This window comes from Athene cunicularia, assembly GCF_003259725.1.
Source record: "Athene cunicularia isolate RWA chromosome 5 unlocalized genomic scaffold, athCun1 chr5_part1, whole genome shotgun sequence".
NCBI classification, from domain to species: domain Eukaryota; kingdom Metazoa; phylum Chordata; class Aves; order Strigiformes; family Strigidae; genus Athene; species Athene cunicularia.
Genome location: NW_020799101.1, coordinates 24,975,727 through 24,996,564, shown reverse-complemented (window position 1 = coordinate 24,996,564; position 20,838 = coordinate 24,975,727). Strand labels below are relative to the sequence as shown.

Here is a 20,838-nt window from a genome sequence, read left to right as displayed (position 1 = left end):
AGTGGGTCTTTTTTTTTTTTTTTCCTTTCTTTCTCTAAGACCTGGATAACACCTCTGCTGCTCCTCTCCTGCTTCTGTTCTTTCTTCAGTAAGAGGATGAAACATTAAGTAGGAATAAACAGTGCAGCTTCTTGGAGTGCTACTTGAGTAAAAGGCTTGACGTGTTTCTTCATGCAGTGGGAATGGACAGGAAAGCGTCATGAGGCCAGCTTTGCCTCTGTTGGATGCACTCACTCACTGTGTCAGCCTGTGGCCTGACTGGTCACGAACTGTCTTTGCCTGTCAGACCCACATTCCCAAAATACAAGTGGCTTTGGCAGTTGTACAAACTAGAGCCTTGGTGTTCGCTGGTCACCAGGGGTGGAGTGGGACAAGCAGCATTATCAGGTATTATTTATTCATCACTGGGGACTGCTGTGTGTAACTGCCCCTCTGTGTGTTGCCATTTCATTCCATGAATATTTTGTTGGAGTCTCTGCAAACTTCACTCCAGAGTATCTTTGACAGCACAACTAACTACTGCTAGTTATTTCAAAGAGTTTGGATACGTAGCTCTGTTAATCCAGAGCTCATTTGTTAGAGTAAATTGAAGTCCTCATCACTAGAAAGATATCTTGCTCCAGTCACTGCTCATCTAGCCCAGTTGGAGTGAGCATCTTTATCTTTTCTCATCTCTCACTTAGTCTTTCCTGGTCTCCACATCCCTCTGATGCTGCTCTGCCACTGCTCCTCCCCCATAGCCCATGTTCAGGTGTGGCTGTTTAAAAGCAATCTCTGTCAACATTTGTCATTAATCTGTTTCCATTTTTATTTATAAAAGAAAGAGAGAGAGAGAGAACGGAACAGCAGCAGTAGCAGGGCAATTGCAGATGAATAATGAAAGGATTCATCACAGCCATATCAGGATATATATATTTTTTGCAGCCAAGCGAGACGGATTCCCATCACAGCTCGGGGACTCGTTCCACACAACCACTCATCTTTCATGCTGGGGGGAAGGGAAAGGTGGAGACAGTATCATTATGGATGTAACGGGGCTCTGAAGTGACTAGTCAAGGTTGCTGCTTCAGTCACAAGGAATCTGCTTACAGGAATTTTCTTTCCAGCAGGTGTTATTGCCTGGTAAAGTGGCTGCCTTCTACGGCAGGCTGCCACTTGTGAAAGGGCGGGTTAAAGTTTGCTGACAGAGATGCTTGCTAAGCAGTCGAATTACCAAGGAAGCATGAGATGGCCAAGTGAAGATTTCACAGGAGTGACAAACTTGTCTCAGACGGAATGAGGAACACACTGGACAATGCAGGGATCACTCTTTCTCACCTTTTTGTCTCTTGAGCCTACCCTCAAGTTTGCTGTCATATCCACAAACAACTCTCAGCTTGCCCTGCCCCTGCCCTGCCCCTCTATATGTAGAGATATATAGCTCTGTAAATCTGCCCTGTTGAGCACAGATGTTTTGTTCTTCTTGTCCACTTTTAGTAGGTAAGGTGGATGGTAATTTGTAAGATAGGGAATGCTGAAGGTTTCTGGAGTCCTGAAGGTGTCTCTGAAGCCAGAAGAAAAGAACTGCCACTTGAAAAGGAAGAAAAAAGGAGTGCAAGGAAAGAAGCACAAAATAGGCCTGGCTGTTGAGGTGTGCACTCAAATCCAAAAAGGTCTCTGTCTTCTCCTGTCTGCCAGATCCAGGGGAGTGAGGTCACGCATATCCTGTGAGGGCAGTGCTAATGCTTCAGTACTATTTGAGCTCTGCATGCCTAGGTGCACACAGATGTAGTGATAATGTTCCTCCACAGCTTGAGAGACTGACTCTCCAGACCTCTTGTGCTTGTGGGGAGGTAATCCAGACAATGCTGTTGCCATCCAAGGTGGAGGTGGGCTGTGCTGAGTAATTCTCAGATGCAGAAGCACAGTTACTCCGACTGCTTCTGGGTTTTGGTGGGGTCTGGGTTTGAGGAAAGAGCATGACATTTGACTTTGGTTTTCCATCTAGGAAAGCACTAAAGCAAGTTGATTTAAAGGGCAGGATGCTCTCAATTTCAGGTGCTGCAATGACCTGTGTTGCTGGTTATCAGTTCTACTTCCAGTTGTGAGAGTGCATCAGCCCATAAAAAGCACAAAAGACCTTGTCCCAAAGGACTGTATATTTGTCAGGCCTCTTGGCAACCTGGAGTGCTTTGTGCACCTCTGACAAGGCATTAGCATCAGGGCATTCCTGTATTAAATCCTTTATCCTCTCAATTGAAGCATAAGTGCCACTGGAGGCAATCCCAACTGGATGGGAGGGTGCAATACAATGTCACAGCTGAAATGATCCTTGAAATAATAAGACAAGCAGATATGTTGCTTTGTTGGGCCTTAAGGGCTGTCATGTTGGCAGAGGGAAAAAAGAGCTTTTTTTTTCTATTCCAGACCCTTCTGGTGCTCTATTTTTCCCGTATAAAATCACAGCCTTGCAGCAGTAGAGGGACTGAGGAAAAGGGACCTGTTTCTCAGGCTGCCCCCTCCATTTCCCTCTTCTACCCAGGCAATACAATGCAGTTCTCAGAAGCTGAGACTCAGTCTGTGTTTTTTACCATTCCCTCTCCAACATATATCTCCCTTCAGAAAACCATTTAGTTCATTGCCCCATACAGGATTATGACAGGTCATTATGAACTGGATGTTATTCAGTTTGGCTATGTGATCCAGCTCCATTTATGCATCCTACTAAGTGTCAATTCCCATTGCTAGATAAGGACCCTTGAATGCTCAGCATAGAGAGGTTTTCTCTTGAATATAGAAACCATCAAGTGTTTGGGAAATACAACAGAAAGAAGCTTCTACGTAAGGTACTTGCTTATTCCAAAAAAGAAAAGGTACTTCAGCCATGCTAGGTCTCATCATTGAACAATGTCAGAAGGTGATTCTTATACAACCTGTGGTTAATGGCTTCTTACCCTTCTCCTGGAGGATCTTTCTTTTATATCCCCATAGAATAAGGACCCTGAAGGTGGTTTTGCTCCTGTGGAGACAAGACACTGTTGAAGCTAACGGTCATCTCCTGACATTGCTTGGATGTAGCCAAGTGCTTAGACATTGAGGGGAAAAAAAAAAAATCATCTCACTTGCACCTGTAGTGTATGTTTGCAAAACTGGGTTGAATGGGCAGGTGAGAATCTAGATCAGTTCTGAAAATGCTGTGCGCCTCCTGTTTTTTTCTTGGTGGCATTATGGATTATTAATGGAAAGCTTTCTTTGTCACAGTCTGGGAGATTGTCTTGCTTCTAACTGGTTCTTTTCAGGTAGATATAAACTTGATGTGTAATAAATGGTGTAGTAACATGTTAGTGGAGAAGAAAGTTATCTTCTGACTCCAACTAGCAGATGGTTTAAGAGATCTACTCCTTCCAGCCACCTTTGTCCCAGTTGTACCTTCACTGAATTCTTTTGTTTCAAGTGATGTTTTCACTGGCTCCATGTAGTGGCTAATTTAGGACCTTCATTATTTGGCCTCCATGTCTATTTTGTTGAGCCCCCTTCTCTTCCACCAAACACTCTCAACCAAATCAGGAGCTACTCAAACAGTATTTTGCTATTATTTTACAGATGTGGTGGTTGTCACTGCATTCTGTTGTAGGTCACAGTTTCTAGGCCTTGCTGTGTACCCACTCATACAGGCAGTAGAACCACAGCTAAAGATTAAAGATGATGACCAATTCTCTATTGCAGGGTGTCACTGAGATATTTCACATTTAAATAACAAAGGTAGAGTTTCCTTAGCCTCAAACAGTCTGTAAAATATTTCAAGCAAGAAAATCATTGCTCTTGCTGGAGGCTTGTGATGCAGTAGCGTTCAGTCTTTTACTGGAGTGGTCTCCTCCCAGCCACACAGGCTCTTCTCAATGGGAAATATTTAACTCCCTATTAGTTTCTGATGTGTTCTTTAATGTTTTGGTGATCTCAATGTTCCCTGAGATGCCTCAAATTGAGGATATAACCAGGCACAGGTTTGTATAACCTTCTTTGAAATGCTTTAATCCACCTGATGCACACTTGGGTTATTTTAGAGTTGCCATGGTGTGAGCATGCTGAAAAATCTTCACAATATCCAGTGAGTGGTGGCTGAAGAGCTTTAAACTCTTCCAGTTGAGTCTTGTGAAGAAGCATCACTGGGTGGTCTCCTGGAATAGTGCTACTTCTATCTGGGAGATTTAACAAGTGTTCTTTCAGTAAAGCAGTCCATGCACCAACGTGAAACCCCAAGCAACTGCTGTAGCCTGTGGGACCATTGTAAATTAATTTCTTTCCTCACTTTCCATACTACTATAGTCCCTAGAAGGTTTTGATCAATACTGAAGTCCAGCTAACCCTGATGCTTTACAGACTTTGAATAGGAGCATTTACTATACAGAGAATATACTGTCCAAACAGAGGAAGATGTGGGTGTAGGCCACAAGTAGTCAAGGAGAGGAAGGGCAGGATGATACATGATTTGTGATGACATCAGGGTAAAATAAAATGGCAAAAACCCGAGAGACTGCTGAACTGTTGATTGTTGAATTAATTGTCTTTAATTTTCAGGACCTGAGCCAGGGCATCTCAGGACACCAGCTAAAGCACATTAAAAGTCATCAGGGAAGATACATGTGTGAAGGCTGTATAGGCAGGAAGAAGAGGAACCAAGATAAGAAGTAGATGTGTTTGAAATAGAGATCTAGCTGGGGAGCAGAACCCACACTTTGGAAATGTTATCAGAGAAATACGATTTGGATTGAAGGCTGAGTGAATTTTTGTTTCTTGTATCTTACCCTATTGTCCATCTTTGAATTTTTTCATTTCAAAAGCCAGACTGCCCTGCTGACTGTGTGCATGCATTTAGTTCTCTGTGTGCCCTACCAAAGCAGTGGGAACCAGCTAGAGAATGGTGTCTACCTGTCCCCAGACTTCCTCCCTTGTGCTCTTTTTTTCTGGTGAAGGAGGCACAAGAGGAGACCCAGGCTCAGTCTAGATGCACTTCTGATTCAAGGCCTAAGCTGGGAAGAAGTTTTGCTGGTGACAGAGGCATGGTGGTAAGTGTTGTCCTGCTTTATACAGGACACCCATGCTTTGTGCTCCAAAGCTATGCTTTCAGTGGGAGGACCCATTTCTTTAAGAGATATCTAAGAGGCTAGACTATTACCTGTGGAAATAGTATTTCCTGGGCTGATGCTACTAAATGGCAGCAGTTCAGCAGTGTCTTCCCTGGATAGGTCAGGCCCTCCAGTTGCTGCTTCCCCAGGGTTACTCTCGGGTGACTCCTTCCTGTGTCTGATGGCATGAATGCAAAGCAAATCTTCCTTTGCCAATTCCTGCAGTAGTATGACGAATTGAGGAGGTGTAATGACTGCAGTCTGTTTCTCTGGTTAAGGACTTAAAGGCAGTGGTGGCATCAGAGGCATAGAGCTGTTGAATCTTACTTTACATGGGTCTAAAATGTTGCAAATTAATGCAAGAGTTGGTTCAGCTTTTATTGTCTACAGTAGCCATGGTAGCCTGTGGACTCAGCTCAGCTAGGGCACGAACTTCAGGTTCTACTGAAGGTCTGGCATATGGGCCAGGCCCTCCATCTATTTCAGACAAGATACCAAAAAGCCACAGACAACATTTCAATATTTCAATCAAAATACACAATACATCAAAGCAATATTAGCACCTCAATTTGCAAAGCGGGAGGAGAGACCAAAAGCTATTTGCCCCCAGTTGCTATTAATGGAAATTACCCTCCTTCATTACCCCTTTCCTCTTGTAAATCACTGGAGCATAGAGGGTGATCAGTGGAAAAGTTCTGGATGTCTCATCAGAAGCCAAGGCATGATTGGCACAGTGAGACTGGATCATCTCAGCACAAGATGAAGACCTACTTAAAGGTGCCTGTGCTGTATCTCTTTTGAGGATAGATAGAGTTTCACCCTTTGTATTTGGAATTTGCATTGAAATTGAAGGGAACAGAGGTGTCTTCTACAGGCTCAACTGAGTCTTAGTAAATACTCTAGCTCTCCTAAATAAGGCTGGTCTCTTGCTGATCTGTGGCCAGAACCAGAGGCTGCAGCAATAAGCATGTGTGACCAAGGTGTCCCAATGTGTTAGCTGTCAGTCCCTGTATTTCCATGTTTGCCTCAGGAGAGTGGTGAGGAGAGGGAGAGAGCTGGGCTACTTATTTTGACCTTGCTTTTTAGGTTTTTCCCCTGTTGTTGTTTGTTTTGTTTTGTCTTGTTTTGTTTTTTATTCTCTTTACACGTGCCTCTAATTGATCTTGAGGAGAAGGGACAGTTAAAGAAGACATTAAGGTGAAATGAAGCCATAACTGTGACTGGAGACTTTTATTAAGTGTGGCAAAGTTCCCTGGGCTGCGTAGAAATTGTTTATTGATTTTGGTATGGCTGGGTGCTCTGGAGTAATCGCCCGCAGAACCGCTAGAGAGAGAGCAGAGAGGAGAGTGCTTTGCTAGGTCTCTGCTGCCTCTGCTGCTCTTCCTTCTGCCTGTGCTGGTGGTCTCCTCTTTAACCTGTAAATGAGCAGCCATAGCTGGTTAACTCTTGTTGCAGCCAGCTCCTGCAGCCCAGCACTGGACCCTGCCCTGTGGCTCCAGAAATGGCCAGTGAAGGAATATGGTAAGGGAGGAGATGACTTGGAAGCATATATCATACAAGCGAGTGTGTTATTGCTGAGACTTAAACTGCCCTTTGGCTCTTCCACCTGTTGGCTACAGACAGAAGCCTGTCTGTGAAGGTCAGCAAGGTTAGTCATCTGTGAGCCTGCTTAACCATGGGGCAGGTTGATTTTGTGACAGGGCAGAGATGAACATGTTCATGTTTCTCAGTAGTGTCTGTGAGATTTTGCCCCAGTATCCCCTGTCTGCTCTCACATGCCTTTCCCCTCTGTGCCAAAATTGCAGGATGCTGAGGAAGGGTTAAATGGCTGTGTGAAGTGAGCCAGCCTGCCTCCCCTGTGCCTGTCTGTAAGCCCAGGAAAACTTCAGCCCCTCCTGGTTTTTCCTTTGCTTTTTGTGACAGCATTACACAGATCACAGAATCATCTAGGTTGGAAAAGTAGTTTTACTACTGTAATTCAGTAAACCTCCCTATACAGAGATTTTTCACATCCTATCTGGGGAGTTTATACCATTGTCCTGTTAGAGGTGGAGTTTCTGCTTTGTTCACTTCACAGGGAGGTGCTGCACACCATCCTTGCCACACTACTTTTGCGCAAGGGCAGTTAGTTCTTTTGTTGTTTCTCATCCAGAGTGCTATGACTAAAGTATACTCCTAAAATACACTTGCCCTTCAGTTTCAAGGAGGAAATGGAAAGGGAAGCAATTTTATTGGCATTTGATTGGATAAGTGAGTGAATTTTCTGAGATGTTGCACGGTTCATGATACCCCCTCTTCTACAGACAAGATGCTGGTAATCAGTGGGAGGTTTCATTCTCTCTCTGTCATTCGGAGTGCTTATTTCTACCTCCTGGTAGCATAGCTTGGTTTAATCTCCTTCCTTTTACAGAAGACTTCAGAGGCCTGCAGTATTGTGGTCTAATGATATTCAGATTTAAATCTCTGTGTGGTGAGGAAAAGAGGACTTTGTCCACCTGTTAGGACCTCTTAAAATCTGCTGAGCTCTAGTACAAATGTCAAACTCTGTTGTTAGAAGAAGATGAAATAACAAACTGGTTTCCTTTCTTAATCATCTAATCTGTATGTGAGAGTGGGAATATGAAGCTAGAGTAAAGGTAAGATCTCCTCTTGCATCATTGGGCAAAATTTTTAGGAGATGTAGATGCTATTAAGAAGTGTTTTCTGCTTTGCATGTACATTATGTTTCTTTAATGAAAAAGCTAGAGAAATGTTTATTAGCTTAAAATTTAATTTCCTGAAGGGCATAATGTTAATAGAAGGCAAAATATCTCTAAAGTGTGGGCAATTTAACTCCTCTAGAAAAGGTTTTGAAATGGGATAAAATAATATAAAAATCTGCATCTACCTAGAGAGTTCTCTGACAAAAATGACATGTGAACATTAGTGCTAGGAAGAGCAGTAACAACTTCAACTTTGTTAGTTTGGTTTTTTTTTTTTTAAATCTCTGTAATAAAGTTGAAAATTCTAACTTACTCTAGAATAAGGACAATTAATTATGCTGATGTTTGTCTGTGTACTTTGGCTAGGAGGTGTGATTGCTGTAACAGAATCTGCACTAGTCTGCACTGGTACTTCAAAGCATTTACTGTGTATGTACATCACGTAAACTTTTGTAATGCTTAGTTTCGTGAATGAACTAAGATGACTGATTTGTTCTCTCTCTGTCTCTCTTAAAAAAAAAAAAAAAAAAAAAAAAAAAAAAAAAAGTCTTAAAGTTGCAAAACCCTCTGCTGTGGCTCAAGTTCCCTGACTGCAAGTTCTTGCTCATAACTGCTGTAGCTTACTGCTCCTGTTGCTTGTTGGATATTTTTGAACCCCCAACCTTAGGAAGAACAGGCTGGCTTTAAATTCCTCATACTGCGCCTCAGACTGAAGGAGTTATTTTTAACCTGCCTTGACCTCTGCCTGAGCAAGAATAAAATAGAGATTGGGCAGAATATGACACAAATCAATAGGTTATCCCAACAGATGTGATCTTTGGCACTGTTTTGCCTTGGACACTTGCTGCAGTAACAAAGATAAATGGTGATTTGTTAACATTGTGATCTAGGGACTGGGTGGCTCAGTGGATCGTGCGGTAGCCTCTGACCTCTGGGTCTCCAGGCTCTGAATATCAAGATGAAATCTCATTCTGATAGTAGGAAAGGGAAGAAAGGTCCACAAGTGTTGGGTGATTTTGGTTCGGTGCTAATCACAGTGCTCCACAAAACAATCCAACAAGGACTGAATAGACAATAATGACTGGCAAAAAGGAGCACGAGAAATAGAGTGGGAACTGTAGCGATAGCTAGTGATCATTTACTGCAGGCTGCGACTTGCAGTGCGTTTATGGAGTGGCACTGGAGCACTCAGAGCCACTTTGTCTCTTAGCCTACCTATCAAAGAGGACTTGCACCAGGGACGATTTGTGGTGGCTCCCAGTAAAAGAGAAATTGGTTTTATGAAAGCAGCTTCACTTTCATTTTCTGGGACAGTTTCTGCATGTCTTTTGACCCTTGACTGATTACTGAAGGATAGTGATGCAGGTTTTTTCGGGAGCTGAGCTATTGGAAACAGCAGATGAAACTGGGATAGCTGTGAGCTAGTCATGTCTCCACTGACCTTGTGTGATCATATCTCCACAGAGTCCTATTGCAGGTCCTCTGTAGATAGCTGACTTTTAATATGTTCTCAGGTGTGTAGTTTGTCTTGCTTCAGCAGTCCATGGTGGTGTATTCTCCTCAGGGTGAAAATAAATTCCTGCAACAGGATTTGTTCCAGGACAACTGCAAGGGTTGGTAAGCAGTGTTTGAAGATAATTCCATGTTGTAATTAATCTCGTGTAAACAGACATAAGCCATGGTGAGTTCTTGTCTCCCTTGGCTGGTGTGTAATTCCCCTTGCCATGAGGAGGCAGTATGGCAGTATCTCATTCTGAAGCTGAACCCATCAACTTCAGCTCTTTCGCTTGGATCTCCTTACAGTTCTGCCTACAAGACTGTCACTCTGTTCTCAGGTGCTTTACTATGGTAAGTACATTCTCTCAATCTTAAATAATCAAGGGAACAAAAAACTTGCACCCACTGGGGGCAAGGGATCTAGTAACTTCATTACTGATGCCTGAAAGATGCTTACATACTGCTCTTGATCTTTCCCTTGTAGATCCAAGGGTTAAATCAGAGCTCCTGTTGTGTCTGGGACCCCCAAGTATGCCTCTGTGACAGTCCCCTGCAACATCAGTCCTACTTTGTACTTTGCATTGGACTGTGCATTGCTGGGTTATAGAGAATGATGTGAGGCATGTCATTGAGAGTAGCCTCTTTCCTTGTTTTTCTTTATCCCACCCATCTGTACATTGTACCTATACCAAGAATGAGTTGGAATTGCGATGTGCCAATGCAAGCTTCTGTTAGTTTCTCTGTTTAGTGCTATCTTACTGGTGATGATTGCTCTTGAATCTCAAATGGGGAGCCAGTTTTTAATCCACTGATTGCATGCTCTATGGGTTGCTCACAGCACACATTTTTACTTGAGATGTCACAGAAGGAGTTTTGAGCCAAAGAATATTGTTCTTTGTGTTCCTCTCATGAGCAGGTGATGGTGGGACAGACTGGTTCCTGAAAAATTTGCCCAGTGTCTTCCTTACCCCAGACCAAGGCACATCTCTGTACCCTGCCCAGGTGCCTGTTCTGGCTCATACTGCCCCAAGCTCCTCATGGCATTTGTTTCTCCAGAGACAGGGGCTGCAGCCTGCTCGTAACCAGGAACAGAGCTTGTAGCACTCAGCTCTTTCTCTCTCCTTCCATAGGGTTACAGAACTCCCTGCCATTCTTGCCTGTCAGTCCTTGGGCAGAGGCCTGTGTCCATCTGCTCTGCAGCCCAGCCCAAAGCTTGCCCTGGCTACAGGATGTGCAGAGCAGAGTGCACTGGGCAGACTGAGTGAAAGCAGCATGTCCGGCTCTCCGTGCCCTTGCAGCCAGCATGCCACTGTCATCAGACTGCCACCACTGCCTCCTTCATGCCCCCTGCTGCTTTGCTATATACAGAGTACATTTGGGCCTGAGCTTGTTGCATGTACCAAACAGGGGCAGCAGGGTGATTTATGGGCCAAGAATGTGTTAGGACCCACACACTGGGTGTGAAATGACACCTAAACTGGCTATGGCTGTATCCCTGCTATGAATGTCCAGGTATGCTGCACTAGCACGGCTGTCTTTACCTACCAGACCTGTCATCCTGTTTAAAAAAAAAAAAAAAAAAAAAAAAAAAAAAAAGAGAGAGAAGGTAGCAGCCTAACAAGACCTACTTTCCACTATATTTTTAGCCTCTGATTTTATTTTTCCCAGTATAATTCTGGATTAACTGTTTCACTGTTTTGTCCAGGCTGAGATCAAGCTTAACTGATCTAGAATTCCCTGCTAACATCCCTTTTGGATGTTTTAAAATACAAGGATCTCACTATCATTACTTCAGTCGTCTGAGTTTTGCGTTGTTTTGGTTTCTTTTCTAAAAAAGTGTTCAGTGGCATCACTGGTGAATTCTCTAGAGGCCCTTCAAGTTGTTCCAATCGAGGTTTTTACTTTCAACAAATATTTCCTCATGTTTCCCTTGATTCTAAAGAACAAAAGATCTCTTCCATCATAAGACACATAGGATGAGCCATTCTGTGTCCTTCCTGCTTTAGAGAGAATTACTGGCTACAGATTTCTGCCATCTCTCCAACCATCTAGGCCTAGGCAAGGACATTATTCCTACCCTAATATTTAGTTTTATGAGGAGACAGCTCTATGTGTCCATTACTGGGAAATAACATTTTTTTTAAAGATGTGAAGACTGAGGGACCATAAAACTGCCCCAACTTCTTTGTTGTGCAGCTCTGCTCAGAACCCACTTTGGTTTGCTCCCATTGAAATAGCTTTGCATATTTGATGGTACAAATCTTCTTTCAGGGTTTTTCTTCTAAAGGATTTGTATTCTTATGGAGAGACAAACTGTAGAAGTTGGTACTTCTACAGTACACTACATTCAGAGCGCCGTGCTGTTGCTGGCAGACTGGTCAGTACTACCTCTGAGAAGCCATCAGCCATTCCCTCACTGGTATTAGAAAAAATCACTGTACTTTGATGGGTCTGGCAGTGGCCAGGGTCAGGTCTTCAGTGCAGAGTGCATTTAAGTAGCTGGTTTTCTCTCTCAGGGGCCCTAGTCTATCTATTCTATGGGTGCTATGAGCAGAGCTCTTGTTCAGAGGCAGTAATTGCAGAGCTGGTGGGAAGTGGTAGCCAGGTTGTCATTTCCGCACCTGCTCCTTCTACTCCAGAAATACCTCTGCAAGAAATGAGTGTGTTCTGCAGTCTGTAGAATCATAGGATTACAGAATAATTCAGGTTGGAAGGGAGGTCTGGAAGTCCCTGGCACAGTCCCTTGCTTAAAGCAGGTTCAACACTGAATTCAGACTTGGTTGTTCAGGGCTTATTCAGTTACATCTTGAAAGCATTCAAAAATGAAGTTTGCACAGCCTGTCTGTGCAGGTCATTCCAATGTGTGACTCTCCTCATGCCAGAAAAGCTTTTCTGTCAAGTCTGAACCTCTCATTTTCATTTGTATCTGTTGTGTAGTGCCAACCCATGATCCAGTGTCTCTGTCTTGATAAGGTTTTTATTGAAAGTCTTCTGTTAGGACCCTCTAAAACCTTTCCTTGTCCAGGCCAAACTAGTGCAGTTCCCTCAGCCTTTCCTCACAGGGCAAATGCTCCAGCCTGCTAACCACGTTGCTCACCCTTCATTCAGCTTACAGTTTATCAATCTCTATCTTGTACTGGGGCCCCAAATCTGGAAAACATATTCTAAATAAAGTTTGACAAATTCCAAGTGAAGTGGAATAACTACATCCCTTGACCTACTGGCTATGGCCCTATGAATACAGCTCAGGGCACTGTTGACCATTTTTGCTGCCAGGGCATACTGCTGGCTCATATTCAGCTTACTACCCATCCGGTTCCTAGGCAAGCAGTTCCTAGTATGTGCTGTCACAGTGAATTATTTCTTCCAAGGTGTAGGACTTTGCATTTGTCCTTGTTGAATTTCATAAGGTTCATGTTAGCCCAATTCCTGCAGGCTGTACAGGCCGTTCTGGATGGCAGCCCTGCCTTGAGCATATCAACTGGTCTCCCCTAGTTGAGTGCAAACTTGGCGAGGGAGTGCAGCCTCTAGGTCACTGATACAGATGTTAAACGGGACATGTCCCAGGATACATTCCTGCATGAATCTTGTTACTGGCCTCCAGGTAGTGCATAAATATTGCCCTCTGAGCCGGGTCATCCAATCAGTTTTTAACCCACCTGATAGCCCACTCATAATAGCTTTATATCAAACTTGAGACATTCTGGGAAACAGTGTTGAATGCTTTGCTGAAGTCAAGGTAAATGGCTTCCATGCCTCTTCCTTTGACCACAAGTCCCATCATTTTATCATAGAAGAGAATCAGGTTGGTCAGGCATGATTTATCCTTGGAAAATCCACACTGACTGTTCCGAATCACCTTCTTCTCCTTCGTGTGCCCAAAATATGTTCTAACGGGACTCACTACATCATCCTCCCAAGGACACAGGTGAGGCTGACTGGCCCTAATTTATTGGATCTGAACCTCTCTTGGAAAAGGATCAGAAGGAAACTATAAGTCAGAGAGAAACCCATAGTCTGTAAAGGCAGATGCTTTCAGCTGCTTTTTCCTTAGTCAGCTCACAGCCAGCACAGAGTAGTGGGTAGTGTACATGGATGGGGTGAGATAGCTTTCTGGCTGCCTCAGATTTGCTATCAAGGGATGTGGGAAGCCAGGAAGGAAGGGCTAAGGTGCAGGCTGGAGTAGAAATGGGATCTCAGAGATGGGGTTTAACTGACATGGAGGTGCTAGTGGAGAGGTAGAATGGAGCAAAGGACAGAGTAATTTGGCTGCAGTGCTGAAGTGGAGAGAGCCCATCACAGGCAGGCAGTCCTAGGAGAGCATGTGGCTCCCTAATCACAGGTTCTAGGTGAGTACATTTATTTCACAGAAATTAAGATCTTGGAGAGATTTGATTCAGTGGCCTTAAAACCCCTTTGCCACAACTCTGTGTGGTGTCACTCTGCCTCTCACTGAGGGAGATCATCTTTCATGCTTGGGCATCTGCCCTCATGCTGTCTGCTCTGTATCTCTCCCCTTCCCTGAGGAGGAAAGTGTACTTCTAGTCCAATCCCAGCAAATGGCATGCATGTTGGAAGGACACACTTGCTCTGCCCTCTTCTTTGAGAGAAGTTTAGATAAAAATAAATACATCTCTTTTGCAAGCCTCAGAGTGAGAGAGATGGAGCATTGGTCTCATTCCTCTTGAGGTGTACCTATTAGCATTGTGATTAGTGATCCACAGGCAGTTGTAATCAAAGTTGCAAAGTTCCACTGTATGTTGAGAGCTTTTTGTGTCCAGTTCCTTCTTGCAAGAAGTCTAGAGAGATAATTCCCTTGTTGGCAGGCCGAGGAAGAAGGGAGATAAGGCTGAGAGAGGGGAAGAGGTGGCCACTAGGAGCACCTGTTTTGATCTGCTGCTGCCTTCAGGGCAAGAGGGCAGGTCTCAGTCCCCTATCAGATGTTGGCTTGTTTTTGTCATCTCACCTGCAGTGGCCCCAGGTGAGAAAAGCAGCTCTGAGAAGTTGTCCTATTCCTAGTGCTTTCCCAGGAGGAAAGGGAGATTTCCTTGTCCTCTGTTTTCTAAACTGGTGGTATTTGCAGTGAGAGGCTTTCCAGGGCAGAATGTGACTTTTACATCCACTGGCATGCCTGCATTTGGAAATGCAAGTACCTCCAGATACTGCAGATACTTTTATACAAATTCATGAGCTCTTCAGCATGTACCTTTGTTTTCCTTACCCCTAGCTTTTGTGTAAGAGAATATTCACAGAAGAAATGTGCTGAAGGGAGGCTAGAAGTAAAGGATAGAGATGGCTGATAGGGACTGTAGAAGCATTGGGGTTCTTGCAGTGGAGGTATCTCCTTGGAAACTGAAGTGGAAAAGATAAAGGAATGATGTGGAGGTCTTGAGAGCAGGTAATGACATATGTAAAGATGGTATGGAGAACAAATCAGATTGGGCAAATGCTTGTAGCTTTCAGTTGCTGTTGCTTATTCGTTCATATTTTCTTTGATATTTTACATGCATGAGTGCTAGTGAAGCGTTTGGTTCTGCTATATGAAATCCCATTAGCATTGTGTGTTTGTTTTCTGGATAGGAGGGGGACTGGGAACTTAAAACTGGTCAAAGTATGAAGATGATTGTAAAATAATCATATAAGCTTGAGACAGAAAGATCTGGTCTTTGTCATTCAAAACCTGGTGTTTAGTAGCCTGAAATGGCCAGTGAGGTGGGGACAGGGATCAGCATTTGAGCTGGTATGATTAATCCTTTTCATTAGATACATGGAAGAGGAGGTAAACAGACAATTAATTAAATCTGCAAAGGATACTAAGTTAGGAGCACTGTAACCAGTGACTACAGTGTAGAGATGAAAAGGGATTTGAAATCAGAAACAAAGGTAAGAAATAAAGGTCCCTGCTGCCAGGACACATGAAAGTAAAAGAAAACTGCATTGAATGTGGTATGTGGAGAGGAAAAACTTGAAAGATCATAGTGCCAGAAGGAGGTGCAGCCATGTGAGGGTATTCATGTGGTGTCTGGAGGTTGGTAAGTTGTTGTCCATTGGAGAAATCCTAAGACTGTGCTCCTTGAAGAGAGAAATGAGGCTTTCATTGTTTGTGGAAGTCCATGGAAAGCCTTCCAGAGGCTTCAGTGAGGTTTGCTTCTGTCCTGTAGACTGTATCTGAGTCGTAATGGATGAGTCAGTGAGAGAGTGGCCAGAAGCACTATGTGCACCCAGTTGAGTCAGTGGACATGCTTTGGATCAGGGGACTCATGGCCTCTGTAAGGAGCTCCACCTTTAGGGTGTCCATAGGGCAATGTAGCTAATCAGTGTCAAAAGGGATCTGAATGGGGGGCAGGGGTGGGAACAGAGGATTTTGCTGTAGTGCAGGAGCAGGAGAATGACAAGGAAGAAAATGAGTGAAATCGGTAATCAAATGCACTACAACCATCTCTGTCCTCCAGTGCTCTCCTCTCAACATCTTTAGAGAGCTGCACAAGCATAGCCTCCTGGTCAATGCCATCGCCAGGGAAACTTCTGGTGGAGAAAGAGAGGAGCAGGGGAGTAATGAGATTGATGGCAGTGAGGTGTTAATGTGAGTGAGCCAGGCTCAGGCATGGGAGTCTCAGGCTTTTGTTGTGACACTGGTGTCTCATTTTCTGTGTTTTGTCCATTTAACATTTAGAGAGACAAAGGGGAGCAGTAGGGATCTTGGAGATTAACATTCACCTTTTGTGGTGCTGGGGAATCTGCCTCATTGTCAGCCTGACTGTGTTGGGCCATTGCTGCAGATTGTTCTTCCTTATGTTCCTGACATTCCTGTTCAGCTGAGACATGTAGTAAACATGTCTCTGGATCTCATGCCAGCTGTAGGTAGCAGCTCTGGACAGTGAGGTGATGTGAGAGAACTCTGAAAATCCATCACTTCCAGTACTTAAAGGGGGCCTATAGAATGGGGAGGGCCTCTTTATCAGGGAGTGTAGTGGTAGGACAAGGGGTAACAGTTTTAAACTGAAAGAGGGTAGATTTAGATCAGATATAAGAAAGAAATTCTTTACGGTGAGGGTGGTGAGACACTGGAACAGGTTGACCAGGGAGGTTGTGGATGCCCCCTCCTTGGAAGTGTTCAAGGCCACGTTGGACGGGGCTTTGAGCAACCTGAACTAGTGGAAGGTGTCCCTGAGCATGGCAGGGGGGTTGGAACTAGATGATCTTTAAAGTTCCTTCCAACTCAAACCATTCTGTGATTCTATGATCATTTGAAGAGCAGTTCTGCATGTCTCTTTCACAGCTGGGTGCCTTGAGTGCTGTGCTGCTCTGTGTGGAGGCTTTCCAGTGAGCAGGGTCATGGATGCCCCCAGAGGTGCTCACAGTAGCGATGAAGTCTCTCCACAGCCCTTGTAGTGCTCAGGTGAGGCTGGCAGAGTGAATGAACTTCCCTCAGGGTGAGTTGTACTGTGCATCTCACCAGTCTGGAGAGGTTTCGCTGTGCCTACCCCATTCTCAGTGGAGCAAAAAGAAAAAAAGGTTAAAGGAAGTATATATTAAAACCGTTTCACAGGGTAGCATTGATTCTGACAGGTCTAAAAACCACTTTTACAACAAGCTCTGAATGAGATATTGCTACTCAGTTCAGTCTGTGTTTAGACCAACCATCAAAAACTGGAGCTGTTTGGTCCTGGGCTGTTATATCATGTGGGAAATGCTATATGCAAGAGGGGGCATTTCAGCAGTAGTGGGTTGCCAGTCTGTAAAGGTCATGGAAGGGTGAGGCAGAGCTGGGGAATATAACAAGGGAAGGAAGCTTATCATTCTTCCTTTTGATGGCTTTTTGTACCCTGAAGTGCTTTCCAGCCTGACCTCTGCAAGCTGGGTTCACATGGCCAGCACAGTTGTTTTGCCTCTGGGTTACAAGACAGACTTATCTTGCTGCAGCTTCTGGTGTCCACACCTATCTCCTCATCTAGAGAGGCAGAGGAGGGAGGTCTGGATAGAAGAAGGTGCAGGGGAGTTACACTGAAAGGAGACATCCAGCACTTGAAATAGAGCTAGGTGGGGGTGACACGTAGAAGCATAGAAGTTCTCACACCAGTTTGCACCAGTTATTTCCCTGCTCCTGAGTCCTGTTTCCCAGAGTGATTGACGCTCCACAAGAGTTGAGTTTGGGGGTAAGGGTTTTTTTCTCTTTCTGCTGGTTTGAGGTTGGCTTTGGTCTCCAATTTTGGATATTCTTTGCCTTTTCTCCAAGAAGGTGGGTCCATCTGGTGGTGCATTGGCAAGCTCAGAATGCAGCTCTATACAGTTCTTGTGTCTTTCAGTAGAAACTTTAGTTATAGAAACAACTATTGTGTCTGTATACAAAGCCTAAAGACAAACCAGGCACTTAGGCTAAGGAGTTGCCACCCAATTTATCCATAAAGCTGTGGGAGGCTGCTTCAGCTGGCATTCAGTCACTAATGTGGGGCTGGGTGCACCATTATTCTCCGATGTTCAGAGTTTTACCAGTTTACAAGCTTTAACGGAATCACAGACTGTCAATATGATAATTTTATGGGAAGAGGTAGATTGTCACAGTCTTCTACGAGGTTCTTGCAGCAAGTTTTGGCTGCTGTCAGTGGGATAAAGAGGATTTTGAGACCCTGTATAGATCACATCATAATTCATACACCTTTCTTATCCTATTTTTAATGCTGCTTAATCTGTATCTTCATTGCTACCTGGTGGGAGTAAATCCCATGAGTTAATGTAGCTTCATATAGTCTGTATTCTCCACACCCTTTTCTCTCCCAGCTTTGCATTCGTGTTTCTGCTCTCTTTCAGAAGATATTCAGTGCTAACTGACTATAGTAGCTCTCTCTGAAGACATGGTTCCCTTGTGCTCTGGTTGTATCTAAGGAAGGAAAAATCAGGAGGGAAGAGAGGTTTCCCCTAAGAGATTCCTTTGGCATACAGAGATAGTGCTACTGTAGAGCACAGAACATAGGGACAAAAATTCCTATCCATTATCACTCAGCATTTCCTTCCTGGTATATATGAATTAGTGCTTTTTTTTTTTTTTTTTTTTTTTTTCCCTGTAGAGTGAAAGGTCATTTCCATTGAACTGTCTATGTTTCCTGTATTTATCTGAAAATTCCAGCCCTATGGAAGTGCTGTCTGAGGGCAGTATGCATTGCCTGGCTTTGGCTGACAATGTATTTCACCCATGATTGTCTGCCTTTCTATCCAGCTTTGTTACTCTGAGGTTCTTCTCAGTCCACTTTTTACCCTGATTAATTTAAATGAGGCTGTCATCTGCAGTTTTCTACCACCCGTTCTCAGCTTCCAGGTCACTCGTACCTCAGTAGTTCTAGCATAGACCCTGGTGCAACTGAGTTTTTGACCTGGTCTCGTGCTGGAGACTTTATTCATTCTTTATTAATGCTTTCAGTTTCATTCAGTTTCTAATTTGTGACAGAGCTTTCACTCCACAGATGCTGGTTTTCCAAGAATGTCTCGAAAAAAAGCATTATCTGAAGGTCCAGGTTGTCAGCTGGTTACCTCACCAAGCTGTTTCAGAGGTACTTTGAAAGAAGTCCACTAAGCAAAGGACGATTCTTCCAGAGTGAGGGCTCTGGCTTAATTGGTAGCTGTAAATTAATTATGTATAGTTGTGTACACTTTATATAGTTGTAATTAATTAAGCTTATAATTGTAACTCTAGCTTGCATCAGGCCCTTGAGTGAGGGAATCTGGGAGATCCCCTTCAGTGTGGCATTTTATTCTTTGCTCACATCCATCATGGGTGAGCTCAGTCTTTTGTAGTAGGGAGCCATCCAGGCACTAACTGGGACAGCGGTGATGTACTCAGAGGAGGCATATTCTTCTTGAGCATCAAGTCATGTTTAGGTGCCCTGACTCCAGCCATGGGGAAGTCAAAGGCTGCCCAGTCTCCACCTATGGGAAGCAGGAAATGATGCTGTGTGGTTATCGAAGATAATTGCATTTGCACTCTCTCCCCTTGAGGAGTCTCCTTTAGGCTAATTTCTTAGAGAGGGAAATGAGCACTGAGGAGTTAGTAGGAGGCTGGTTTTGTGGGACACTTCACCCCTGAGAAGTCACTGTGGAACTGAGGTTTCTTCAGGACTTGTGGATGGGTACACTTGGTGTGTCCCACTGCCCAGTGCTGGACTCTTCCCTCATTCTGGTGTTACTGGTTCCCTGCAGTACCCTACCTCACAATACTACTGCTATTCTCTGCTCAGTGGCATGTGCTTCCCAGGTGCTCATACCCTCCTGCTTCTGAGGCTGGCCCTGTGATGACAGCTGCCTGGCTGCCTATCAAAGGCTCCATTTAGAGCTAGCCCGAGAGCAGACAGAAAGCTGCAATGTTAGACCCCGAAATCTGACACAGTGTGGCTTGCCCGCTTTTCAGTAGGTCCTTGACAGCCTTTCAGCTCATGTCTGTCAGCCCCCCTGCCAGGCACACAAGTTCACTTCCATCTTGGAAGAAGGGGAGAGAGAAGTGACATTTCACCGAGTGGCGGGCACACCGAGGGATGTAGGGAGATAAGGCAGGATCACAGAAGCAGCTGAAATCCCCAGCGGATATTGCGTTGCTGGCTGGATTGACAGGTTAAAAGTATTGCTGGGACAAGTCTCCCTGCTCCCTCTGTCCCAGAGGACTGTGCAGTGAGAACAGCACTCAATCCTAATGAATCTTGGCCTACGCTGGGACCAGTTCTGCCATAGCCTGGCATGAGGACATCCATGGGGAATTCGTTTCCAACTTTCAACAAGAGCTACCCATAGAATGGCTTTTTAAATAAATAAGTTCACTCAGCAAACAGCAGCAGTAAATGAACAGAAACACTGATGTGGCCAAGGATGTAACATTAGCATTTTTCAAATCCGTTTAGCGAAGACAGTCCCTGGGCACTGTTTCAGCTCCTTGTGTTAGTGGGCTGTTTGCAAAGCACTAAGCTAACTTACAGCCAAAACCTGTCAGCTTCTTCCTGGAGCTCAGGAGGACAAAACTTGTCTTGGTCAACAAACTAAGTCTGGTCTAAAAACATAATACCTTTGCCTTTCATCCCAGAGTACTTATGATACGTTAGTCAGACCACAAGCTTCAGGCAATCTTTTGGCCACTCCCAGGCAGGGAAAGGAACGGTTTTCTTCAAGCCCCACAGAAATGCTACAGAGGCAACAGCAAACCTAGGTGACTTGTTCAAAGAGCAAGTTCGATGTGACTTGTTCTAAGTGACTACAGATGATTGTGATGCACTGAAAGGGCTCCCTGTTGCATCACAGCAGTAAGCAGCAGGCTCAAACAGTCCTGGCTTGGAGAACCTTCCTGTGCAGTTATGAACTGCTTCCTGCCCATGGCTGAGTTTTCTGGGGAAGTGATTTGTCCAAATGCTTATCTAGCCTTGACTGGTTCACCAGCTCTTCTAGGTTGCTTGTGTTGCAGGGCTGGAGGCTACTGTCTAGCACAAGTTTTCCACTCTTGGAAAGATGTGACTATGTTCTTGGGTAAGGAGAAAGTTGGATGGGGAGCCTTTTCTTTG

The 20,838-nt window shown here is 44.4% G+C and overlaps 1 protein-coding gene across 1 annotated transcript in view; it reads left to right on the top strand.

The window, feature by feature from the left end:
• Window positions 1-7,979, top strand: part of GPATCH2L (G-patch domain containing 2 like) — a 57,667-nt gene extending 49,688 nt beyond the window's left edge. Inside the window, exon 11 of the transcript XR_003398554.1 lies at window positions 6,911-7,979. The gene's annotated coding sequence lies outside the window, so the exon portion shown is untranslated. The remainder of the gene's footprint in view (window positions 1-6,910) is intronic.
• The last annotated feature ends 12,859 nt before the right edge of the window (window positions 7,980-20,838 follow it).